Source organism: Schistocerca piceifrons, chromosome X (assembly GCF_021461385.2).
Source record: "Schistocerca piceifrons isolate TAMUIC-IGC-003096 chromosome X, iqSchPice1.1, whole genome shotgun sequence".
Taxonomy (NCBI): Eukaryota; Metazoa; Arthropoda; class Insecta; order Orthoptera; family Acrididae; genus Schistocerca; species Schistocerca piceifrons.
Window position 1 is genome coordinate 917,225,592 of NC_060149.1, and position 11,462 is coordinate 917,237,053.

Consider the following 11,462-nt stretch of genomic DNA (forward strand, 5'->3'; position numbering starts at 1 on the left):
ATATACAACTTAGCATTCTACAGTTGAGTCTTTCACTTTTTGCAGCCGTTATAAACTTCAAACAATAGTTGATGCTTCTCGAAGTTCCACTACAACAGATATTGTTTCATTATCATGTGAATTACTACCTAAAATATAGAGCTCATTTTCATTCTCTCCTCTGCCAATATGCATGTCATGATCTCTCAGTAATGATCTGCTAATTTAATCTAATACAGGGTTAATGGTATGGGTATACTGATAGCCTCTGTTAGAATTTACTTGTCTGTATGACAGCTGTCTCTGCTCGTGAGCACTGGTAGCCCTGAGAATTTCCCATAATTTTGAAGATCTCATATTGTGTAACTCTTTTTAGGAGGTTTAATTTTAAACAACAAACTATATAATCCTTTTTTTCCTTTATATATTACTTTGTGAATTATTAAATCAGCTCATTGACATCTACCTATGAGTCACCAATCATCCACATTCTTGCTGCCAGTTCATGTACATAGTATCAACGTTTTGTCTGTTAGTTTAAAAATGGTTCAAATGGCTCTGAGCACTATGGGACTTAACATCTGAGGTCATCAGTCCCCTAGACTTAGGACTACTTAAACCTAACTAAGCTAAGGACATCACACACAGCCACTCCCAAGGCAGGATTCGAACCTGCGACCGTAGCGATCGCGCGGTTCTAGACTGAAGTGCCTAGAACCGCACGGTCACACCGGCCGGCGTCTGTTAGTTTACTAAAAAGTGATGCTGCCAGTTTACCACCTGTTTCTGCTACAATTTTCTTTCGTTATTTGTTTTCATGTGCATCATCACCACCATCTTCCTTATCGTATTCGTCATCATCATCATCATTTTCTTCTTTTTCTCCTCTAATGTTTCCACCACCTACTTCCATAAATAATTTATTTTCTTTAGCTTCACCTTCCTCATTTTGGTCCGTCTTCTTTCAGAATAGCTGCCTTTCATGAATCAATCTCAATAGTGGTTGTGAAACTGGATAAAATATATTTTCCAGTACAGATTTAGCTCCAGGTCGCCTTCTTTGAGGCAACTGTACTTTCCTGCAGTTATCTCGGAGAGATTTCAACACTTGACTTTTAAGATTAATCCTTTGTCCAACAGAATTAAGAGAGATGTTGTCAGTCACAGATCGGTCAGCTTCTAAACTGATGTCTCAGTGTATACCACAATGTGGAACTACTCACATGTGATATCGTATACAAATATAGTTATTGAAATCAATATGATACTGTCCGTTATTTAAATCATAATCTTTGTTTATAACTAGAAAATTTTATACATTACGGAATGGAACAAAATGGATCAGATTGTCGAAAACATTCCACGATGTACGCATTCACACAGACGATTAAAACGGAACGGATCAGAATATAAAAAAAAATTCCACAGCACGTTTCAAATGGCGGTGTTTACAGAGATATTGATAGTGCAATTAGACTAATGGATGAATAGCAGCAGTACTGCTTGGATTGATATTTCTGGATAATCGATGTTATCTGTGAATACTATATGTAGTCATTTACAAATTTGAAGCCTGATTATGTTGTAAGGAATTTATGTACTGGTAGAGGGAGAGTAAATGCAAAGACTGTCATTGCCATCGAACATACTTCTTTGATAGATCTCTGGATTTTGACGGGTTATGTAAATTTGTTGTTTAAAAGAACACGTGAGTAAGTATCTGGTAAAAAATTATTTATTGTCTTCGTAATTTGAATTTTGCGTAAAGTAGCGTTATGTTAAAAAGAATCCAAACGATTTGAATTTTATGTAGATTAGTGGTATGTTCAAAAGTATCTGAACAGTCTGAATTTTGCGTCATGTTCAAAATTAACTGAATTTTACGTAAACTGGCATCATGTTCCAAAGTACCTCAACGATCAGAATTTTTTGCACCATGTGCAAAAGTATCTGAACGAGCTGAATTTTGTGTAAATTTGTGTATTGCTCTAAAGCATGCCAACGATATGAATTTTGTGTAAATTAGCATCATGTTCAAAAGTATCCAAACTATTTGAATTTTGTGAAAAACTGATGTCATGTTAGAAATCATCCGAACGATCTGTATTTTGTGTAGATTAGTGTCCTGTCTAAATGATCTGAATTTTCTGTACATTGGGGTAATGTTTGGAAGTGTCCGAACGCTCTGTTGGATGTTTTAATAACGCTGCGTTGTTTATCTGACAGTTTATTTTATGAATAAAGGTCAATGATATACTGATGCTTGATGAAATAATGCTTAATGTGCCTATAAACCACTTTTGAAAGAGTCGGAAATTGCGTTATGCAGCTCACACTTCTTGGCAACGCGTTTGAATCGGCTCGGCGAAATATGACACTCATCCTGATTCCTTAGCAGGAATTGGCAAGTCTGAGATTCTTGACTAAGCATTTTGCTTGTTGGAACAAGCCGCAACTTGTTCTGAGTTGTCTGTGAGAAAGTACACATGCATTTTTGTCAAGTTGGAGATACAATATGCAATAAAAGTGAGGGGTGGAGAGCCACCTGAGGCATCGTTCAATGCTTCATTTGGACACACATGCACTCTTCAAAACATAATATGGTCGATGTTTCCTAATGATAGCGGACTGCACACTACCTATTATAAATGAAATTGCTTAATCTGACGACAAAGATCATAAAACCATTTAAAAAGAAGCCTCCTTTGTTCATCTGATGTTTCTTCAGAGCATTTCACGTGACAACCACACTTTTTGCTGCAAAATATTTTTCTTCAGTTACTTTTCCAATTTTATTGGTGTAATCTTTTCTTGAGAGTCTCTTTGTAGTCTCTCATTTTCTAGCCCGCCTCACTGGATTACGGGAATGTTTAGCCTCCTTCCTGGAACTGAAAGAGATAGTCTTGTCTTTAGAGACAGGAGCAAAATGTACATTAACAGAAATAATTAAAGTAATTACTTTCAATTACATTAAATACATTAGAAGAATAAATTGCAATAATTTTACTGTTAAAGAAATTTTAATATTGTAATAAATCAGTTGACAAAGTTACAGAAATAGAAATTAGGATCGGTGGTGTATGCTGATGATATTAGGTCATGCCATTGAGATCAATCACGTTATTTTACATACCCTAAGTAATGGAAAATCTTTCGAAAAAGCGGTCTTGTACTGTAGAGTCTAAGGCAGTAACCTTTCCAATCGAATCCATCGTGTGTCAAACCAATTTACTGTCTTTCTCGCTTTAGATTCAGTTGCACCAAAGTCGGAGTCATTTGGCAGATAGTTGAGTCCAGGTATTAAAAATTTTAAATCAGTAATATCCTCTTTGATTGCAGAGCTTTTTAGAAGCTTCGTCTCGGTAAATGTAAATGTCGTGTGACTAGGGACTCCCATCCGGTAGACCGTTCGCCAGGTGCAAGTCTTTCGTATTGACGCCACTTCGAGTCGATGGGGATGAAATGATGACGAGTAGGACAACACCCAGTCCCTGAGCGGAGAAAATCTCCGACCCAGCCGTGAATCGAACACGGGACCTTAGGAGTGACATTCTGTCGCGCTGACCACTCAGCTACCGGGGGCGGACGTCGTCACGGTTAACAAGGTTCTCATGTTTCGATTCTGACCTATGCATGAATCTGAGAACGTCACAGTACCCTTATGGTCTTTTGCGTTGTTTGTGATGTGCTGTTTCAGGCATGTAGCTGCTTCTTGTGACCCCGAGTACCTTCTGTTTCTGGCTATACGTACATAAACCCTTATGTTATTAAAATTATGGTTGGTTGGTTGATTTGGGGGAGGGGGGGGGGGGGCAAGCAGCGAGGTCATCGGTCTCATCGGATTAGGAAAGGAAATCGCCGGACGCGGGTTTGAACCGTCGTGCTCCCGAATGCGAGTCCAGTGTGCTTTGAAGTCATAACAGCCAAACTTATATGTACAAGTTTTGTTTATAATATGCAACTGATGTTGTTAGCTCTGGAAAAGCTACATCTACATCCACATCTATATACAGACTCCGCAAGCCATCCTACAGTGCGTGGCGGAGGGTAACGTGTACCACTAACAGTCATTTCCTTTTCCTGTTCCACTCGCAAAAAGAGCGAAGGAAGAAAGACTATGTGTGCCTCCGTAAGAGCCCTGATTTCTCGTATCTTATCTTCGTGATCCTCTCGCGAAATGTATGTTGGTGGCAGCAAATCGCTCTGCAGTCAGCCTTCAAATGCCGGTTCACTAAAGCTCCTCAATATTGTTTCTCGAAAAGAATGTCGCCTTCCCTCCAGGGATTCCCATTTGTATTCCGGAAGTATATCCGTAACACTTGCGTATTGTTCGAACCGACCGGTAAGAAATCTAGCAGCTCACTTCTGAGTTGCTTCGATGTCTTCCTTTAATCCGTCCTGATGCGGATCCCAAACACTCGAGCAGTACAGGTCGCACTAGCGTCCAATATGCTGTCTCCTTAACACATTCCCAAAATTCTCCCAATAAATTGAAGTCGACCATTCGACTCCCCTACGATAAACGCTTCTTTCATTTCGTATCTCTTTGCAACATGTCCAGATATTTAAACGACGTGACTGTGTCAAACAGAACACTGCTAATGCTGTATCCGAACGTTACGGGTTGTTTTTCCTACTCACTCACATCAACTTACATTTTTCTACATTCAGAGGTAACTCTCATTCATCACACCAAGTAGAAATTTTGTCTAAGTCATCTTGTATCCTCCCACAACCCTTACCCTCGACGCATTCCCGAAGACTACAGCATCATCAGCAAACACCCGCAGAACGCTGTCCACCTTGCCAGCCAGATCATTCGTGTACACCTAAAATAAGAGTCGGCTTCCCTGAGGATATCCTTGTCACTAACGAACTGTCGCCGCCGAGGACAACATACTGGGTTCTGTTGCTTAAGAAGTCTTCGGGACGCTCACACGTCTAGGTACATATCAGATTTTGAAAATGAGTTGAAAATAATTAAAGAAATGCCATATAGTAATGGTTATAGTCCTACTCGGCAAAAAGAATAGACAGAGGATAACAGCTCTCCTTTATCAACCTCAGACAGCACAAAACCACACTGGTAGCAAAGGGTCCGCGATGCTATATGTGGGTAGGACTTCACAGGTTCTTGTCGGGAAACCAAAGTCCAGGAAATATACTTCAGCTTTTTACAGTTACCCACCTTCTGTTCAACAGTAAAGATAAGATTGCACCTTTGGAACAGAGCAGAATTTGTAGAATTTCCTGCAATTTGTGTGGCAAATTATATGTAGGTCAATCAACGAGCTGGAGACTGAAAAAGAAAGATTCCACCTTCGCTGAGCATGCCCTGAATGAATATCATTCATAAGATGTGAAATGTGGTGTTTTCTGTAAAGGAAGTAACGGGACAAAACGAACATTACTTGAAATTCTGGCCAGTAGTAAACAGCAATCAAAGAATCCTAACCTGGTCTTTAATGACCAAACTCAGTCCCTCTACTCTTCCTTATTAAAGTAGCAGTTAGTTATTATTCCTCTCACCATTAGCTAATAAGTTTGTTACAATTGTTTCACACTCACATTCCACTGACATCTTTCTTCTCCTCCCTTTATTCCCTTTATCACATTCACCAGTTTGTCCCTATGGCTTAGTAGTCTGTGCCATTACTCACTTGTAGAGAATTTCTGTTTTATACACTCACATAGTTTTAATATTGAATATACTGTAATGTAAGATTTATTTGTTCATTATCTCTTTACTTATTGCAACATGCTTGTGTTTTGTATCGGTATAGTCATAAAATGTCACACGTCTTTGTACAGCTATGAATGCTCGCTGGAGTCGTGTGGGCTATGTGCTCAATGACGATAGCCTAAGAAGCCGAAAGCCGGTTTAACACGAACTAATAAATATTATTGTGCAACATTAACACATTGTATTCAGGTTATTAATATGTCTACGATCCTCCTAGACCCGACGGAATATTCCATAATAGTACCTTTGTACAATTTCTCGACGTTGTATGATACGCAAAATCCTCTGAGGTGACTAAAGTCATGGGATATCTCCTAATATCGTATCGGACCACCTTTTGTTCGGCGTGCACAGCAACTCGACAGGGCTTGGACTCAATAAGTCGTTGGAAGTTCCATGCAGAAGTATTGAGCAATGCTGCCTCTATAGCCGTCCATAATTACAAGGATGTTGCCGTTGCAGGATTTCGTGAACGTTCTCTGAAAATTATTTCGAGCAGTTAGTTCATGAGCCCACGCGAATAGTAAGCGATTGTGAAAACACACTTGACCTCTTAGCAACAAATAATCCTGAGCTAATAACGAGAGTCAAAACGGACACAGGGATTAGTGAACACAGGGTTGTCGTAACGAGACTGAATATTGTAAACCCCAAATCTTCCAAAAATAAACGAAAAATATGCCTATTCAAAAAAGAGGAAAAAATTCACGCCTTCCTCAGATACAATCTCTACGCCTTCCAAATTAACAATGTAAATGTAGACTAGATGTGGCTTGAATTCAAAGAAATAGTATCGACAGCAATTGAGAGATTTATATCAAATAAATTAACAAATGACGGAGCTGATCCCCCTTGGTACATAAAACGGGTCAGAGCACTGTTGCAGAAACAACGAAAATTGTATATCAAATTTAAACGAACGCAAAATCTACAAGGTTGGTGATCTTTTACGGTAGCTCGAAATTGAGCGCGGTTATGAAAGCGAGATGATTATAATAGCTTCTATAGTAAAACTTTATCTCGAAGCAAGGCAGAAAATCCAAAGAAATTCTGATCGTATGTAAAATATGCTAGAGGCAAGACACTGTCAATGCTTTCTCTGCGCGATAGCAATGGAAATACTATCGACGCCAGTGCTGCGAAATCAGAGTTACCAATTACAGATTTTCGAAATTCCTTCATCAAAGAAGACGAAATAAATATTCCAAAAATCGAATCAAGAACGTCTGCCAACAAGAGTAACTTAAAAACAGATATCCTCGGAGTAGTGAAGCAACTTAAATCACTTAATAATAGCAGAACTTCTGGTCCAGACTGTATACCAATTAGGTTCCTTTCTGAGTATGCCGATGCAATAGCTCAATACTTAACAGTCTTATACAACCGCTGAGGAAAGCAGCAACTGTCATCTCCAAAATAAAAGTTCATGATCGGAGCAGCGGTCCTCCTCCGTAATATACAGGGTGGTCCATTGATAGTGACCAGGCCAAATGTCTCAAGATATAAGCATCAGACGAAAAAACTACAAAGAACGAAACTCGTCTAGCTAGAAGGGGGAAACCAGATGGCGCTATGGTTGGCTCACTAGATGGCGCTGCCAAATGTCAAACGGTTATCAACTGCTTTTTTTAAAAATGGGAACCCCCATTTTTATTACATATTTGTGTAGTACGTAAAGAAATATGAATGTTTTAGTTGGACCCCTTTTTTAGCTTTGTGATAGATGGCGCTGTAATAGTCACAAACGTATAAGTACGTGGTATCACGTAACATTTCGCCAGTGCGGTATTTGTCCGTGTTTAAATGCACCGTTTACCAATTGCGGAGTAGGTCGATATGGTGTTGATGTATGGCTATTGTGATCAAAATGCCCAACGGGCGTGTGCTATGTATGCTGCTCGGTATCCTGGACATCTTCCAAGTGTCCGGACCGTTCGCCGGATAGTTACGTTATTTAACGAAACAGACACATGTGAAACGTCAACCACGACCTGCAACAAATGATGATGCCCAAGTAAGTGTTTTAGCTCCTGTCGCGGCTAATCCGCGCATCAGTAGCAGACAAATTGTGGGAGAATCTGGAATCTCAAAAACGTCGGTGTTGAGTATGCTACATCAACATCGATTGCACCCGTACCACATTTCTATGCACCATGAATTGCATGACGACGACTCTGAACGTCGTGTACAGTTCTGCCACTGGGCACAAGAGAAATTACGGGACGATGATAGATTTTTTGCACGCGTTCTATTTAGCGACGAAGCGTCATTCACCAACAGCCGTAACGTAAACCGGCATAATATGAACTATTGGGCAACGAAAAATCCACGATGGCTGCGTCAAGTGGAACATCTGCGACCTTGGCGGGTTAATGTATGGTGCAGCATTATGGGAGGAAGGATAATTGGTCCCCATTTTATCGATGGAAATCTAAATGGTGCAATGTATGCTGATTTCCTACGTAATGTTCTACCGATGTTACTACAAGATGTTTCACTGCATGACAGAATGGCGATGTACTTGCAACATGATGGATGTCCGGCACATAGCTCGCGTGCGGTTGAAGCAGTATTGAATAGCATATTTTATGACAGGTGGATTGGTTGTCGAAGCACCATACCATAGTCCGCACGTTCACCTGATCTTTCTGTGGGGAAAGTTGAAGGATATTTGCCATCGTGATCCACCTGGCAACATGCGTCAGCGCATTGTCAATGCATGTGCGAACCTTAAGGAAGGCGAACTACTCGCTGTTCAAAATGGTTCAAATGGCTCTGAGCATTATGGGACTTAACTTCTGAGGTCATCAGTCCCCTAGAACTTAGAACTACTTAAACCTAACTAACCTAAGGACATCACACACATCCATGCCCGATGCAGGATTCGAACCTGCGACCGTAGCGGCCGCGCAGTTCCAGACTGTAGCGCCTAGAACCGCTCAGCCACTCCAGCCGGCCTACTCGCTGTTGAGAGGTATGTCGTTACACGTATTGACAAATGCATTGAGGTTGACTGACGTCATTTTGAGCATTTATTGCATTAATGTGGTATTTACAGGTAATCACGCTGTAACAGCATGCGTTCTCACAGCATGCGTTCTCAGAAATGATAATTTCACAAAGGTACATGTATCACATTGGAACAACCGGAATAAAATGTTCAAAGGTACCTACGTTCTGTATTTTAATTTAAAAAACCTACCTGTTACCAACTGTTCGTCTAAAATTGTGAGCCATATGTTTGTGACTATTACAGCGCCATCTATCACAAAGCGAAAAAAGTGGTCCAACTAAAACATTCATATCTCTTTACGTACTACACGAATATGTAATAATAAATGGGGGTTCCTCTTTAAAAAAACGCAGTTGATATCCGTTTGACTATGGCAGCGCCATCTAGCGGGCAACCATAGCGTCATCTGGTTTCCCCCTTCAAGCTAGACAAGTCTCGTTCTTTGTAGTTTTTTCGTTTGACGCTTATTTCGTGAGATATTTGGCCCGGTCACGATCGGTGGATCACCCTGTATATTACGGAGGAGACCGCTGCTCCGATCATGAACTTTTATTTTGGAGATGACAGTTGCTGCTTTCCTCAGCTGCTTTAGATTCTGCAACATTGAATGAGAAAATTATTGCTGAGCTACAGCAAGTGATCAGTAGGTGAAAGATGTAAGGTTGTTCACAGTAACATACACGATAACGTGAGCACCTTTTGCAGGAAGAGAGTCAGGAGTTGTGAAAGGTACCAGCACGCATGTCTCCAGTGCCGTGGCCACCTTTCTTAGCTGAGGATCCGAGGTGGTCCCACAGATTCTCCATCCACTGGCTTTATATGTGGACAGTTTGGTGGCCAGGGGAGTACGATAAACTCATTCTGGTGCTCTTCGAACCGTGCACGTACACTGCGGGCTGTACGACATGTTGCATTGTGCTGCTGGTAGAGGCCATCGTGCCGGAGGAAAAAAAGAACTATACGTAGTGGTGGACATGGTCCCCAAGTAAAGATGCATACTTGTGTTCATCCGTTGTGCCTTCCAGAACGACGAGATCACCCAGGGAATGCTACGAAAATATTCCCCAGACCATATCGCTCCCTCCTCCTGCCTGGACCCTTCTAACGATTGTTGCAGGGTGTTTACTTTCACGAAAGCCAACGTCCATCTGTCCGATGGAGATTAAAACGTGATTCATCTGAAAAGTCCACCTGTCATCACTCAGTGTATGTCCAGTATGGTATTGTCGTGCAAGCTCTAGCCTTCGTCGCTGATGAACAGAAGTCAGCATGGGTGCACGAGTCAGATGCCTGCTGCGGAGACCCATATGGAACAATTGTCACTGAACGATCATTGAGGTGACACTGTTGGTAGCTCTTTAGTTCGTCAGGGTGATCAGTTGCCATCTATTTGCGCATACGCATCTCTGTGCCGTCATTCATCGCTGTCGTCTATGGCGCTCGGTTTGCAGCAGTTACCTCAGCGCCGGTTTCGGGTAGTACCATTCTGTCTTGCAAGGTATGCTTTAATCACAGTGGTACGTGAAAAGTTTACAAACACAGCCGTTTCAGAAATGCTTCCACCCTCGCCTCTAAAACCAAGGATCGTGCCCTTTTGGACGTCAGATAAACCGCTCTGTTTCCACATTACGACAATGACTGCTCTGTTTTCCGCACGATTTATATACCCTCCACTGCCAGTGCTGCCACGTGCCGTCTGTGAGTGATTATTGCATGTTGCCATCTAACATAGGCGGTGGTCAAGTTAATGTGAATAGACCGTGTGTGTCAGGCTTCCATTTTGACGAACCGAATGTGTGTCCAAGAAGAACAGCATATGATGGCACAAAATCAGTAACACGCTACTCCTAGCGCTGCCTCGATTTTATTACCTCCATTCTTGATGTGTCAGCAAGTGGTCTGTGCATGGGCGTTAGTGGAATCTGCAACTGTTTCATATTTTGCTGAGCCAACTCGAAGGTGCTGTGTAGAAATCGTGGTTAAAGCTTAGCCAGCAAGTTGCGATTTGTCGGAACAAGTATTGACTTATCCATGTCTGCGCAAGTACATTCGTAGGAGCTTCATATTTCACTGAGCCAACTAAAATACACGTGTGCTTCCAGGACATGCACATTTAAGGAATAGGTAATGCAATCTCAAATGCACGTGCCAGTTGTTTTCAGCATATCATCTCCAAGCTGCATAACAAACGAAATTCCGATTATAGGTACACTGACTGGCTTAATGACAATAACTATAAATTTGCACTGTCAAATTAACGGTTTCTTGATATGTGATCACACGATTATGCTTACGATGACATGCAAGTCATGCTCTGATATCAGAACCATATACTGAGCGAGGTGGCGCAGTGGTTTGCACACTGGACTCGCATTCGAGAAGGACGACGGTTCAAGCCCCCGTCCAGCCATCGTGATTTAGGTTTTCCGTGATTTCCCTAAATCGCTTCAGGGAAATCCCGGAATGGTTCCTTTGAAAGGGCACGGCCAATTTCCTTCCCATCCTTTCTTAATCCGACGGGAGCGATGACCTTCGTGTTTGGTCAAAGCAGCCAACCAGTCAGCCCGCCCAGCAAGTGCTCATTGAGGGATCGTGCACTGTGTGTCCGTTTTATGGTGGGACACTGTGACCTACTGCCACTCAAGGCAAACATCGAACATCCTGTCCATGTTGCATGTCAGTTATCACCGTTTTATTTCTTTTTCTTCCATTTCCATTATACACAGA